Raw genomic sequence first — 1713 nt, forward strand, 5'->3', positions numbered from 1 at the left:
CGATTTGTGTCGTACGACGCTCTGCAACCAATCAGAAAACAGGGTAATACGAACCAAAATCCATCGGAATCCTGTTTTCTGATTGGTTCCAGAGCGTCGTACGACGCACATCGGATGAAGTGTGAATCCAGCAAAACACCTGCCGCGCACTATTGCCTCCTGACAAAGTGGATATGAACTACATAGCAAGGTCCACTTTTCTTAGGGTACATGCGTCCACTTTCCAAGGTTGCAGGTGATAAATCAATATTTGATTCGTATATAATGCATGCTGTATACTGTTATAATATTTATATTGTGATTTAGGCGAGTCGCGGCAACGAAAATCTCGGTCGGTCAATCAGCCATTGATCTCCCCCACCATGTAGAAAATACGCGGGAAAATGCGATTTTGTTCCACACGCCGAATCACTTTCATATTTTATAATAACATAAAATCAAATTTACCTTGATGCGCTCCAGTTTTCTGCGTCGTATCGATCAATACGAGATAAGAGCGACTCTTTAGCCAAAAGTCCGCTCAAGCTTTGACTTTTTATATTACACTTTATTCAGATATAAATGTTTCATGAACTATTTTTAACAGTTGTACTTTAATATTTTTATACACAGAATAATGAATTAAATCAATTGGTTAATCATTCAAAATCAAAATATGTAAAATGTTAATGTCTAATGTCTTTTTGAGGTGTGCGTGTGTGTTTATATGTATATCTGGATATTTATAACATTACATATATGTATATAACTCATACACAATGTATTAAATATAATTACTGTTAGAAATGTATTAAATATAATTACATTGTTAGAAATGTTCTTAAATTTCATTACAATTTAAGTTACACAATTTGAAATTAATTTCATGACATTATATCAAATATATCATAATGAATTTATAATTAAAAATATGTATTTGTGACAAAATATAGAGTGGCACAACCCCCCCTCTTAATTACATTTTGAAGAGAGTGTTCTGTATTTGTAATTGTTGGAGATTCAACTTCCCGCTCTTCAATCTATCGACCAACCATCGATAACCAGCCATTTTATTCTTTAGTTTTAGTGTATCACTTCGCCGTGTGGCGCTTGTAATCTCACTGCGTAAAGTTTATATATTTGTGTTACCTTCCCTAACAACACAGACTTCCAGGGGACGTCCTGAGGACGTCCAAAGGACGTCCGTATGTCCTTTGAACATCCTAAGGACATCCTCAAGATGTATTCCGGATAAAGTGTGTTATTAGGGTTTTTATCACACTGTACTTGTAATGGTGGACTTTCTTTTTCTTATGGCTTGCTAACGCCTTTTAATAAATTTGTATCTCGTATAGAATCGTACTCGAGTACCTGTCCTGCCCTAGTCGCACTCTAACAGTAATGTTTACTTTAAAATTAAATTCATGATAAATTCGAAGTAAGTTTGAGATCCGCAGATTAGTTATATCTACTGAAGATGCAAATATATATTTAGGGGGAAGGTTAAAATATAATATTTCTAAAAAAAGACTATGCACCGATATCGATATATATATTTAATATTAGTAGTATATATCAATAGATTCTTCACTTAAAGATATTTTTAAGTAAAAGCAATAAAAAACACTTTTTTTAGTGACAAAACAATGTCATCTTTAGAGCATAAAATCGCTCCCCGCCTCAATTGATATTCTCTAAATTTATTAATTTATTTTTTACGTACCTATATGTATA

This window comes from Trachymyrmex cornetzi, unplaced genomic scaffold, assembly GCF_001594075.2.
Source record: "Trachymyrmex cornetzi isolate Tcor2-1 unplaced genomic scaffold, Tcor1.1 scaffold573, whole genome shotgun sequence".
Taxonomy (NCBI): Eukaryota; Metazoa; Arthropoda; class Insecta; order Hymenoptera; family Formicidae; genus Trachymyrmex; species Trachymyrmex cornetzi.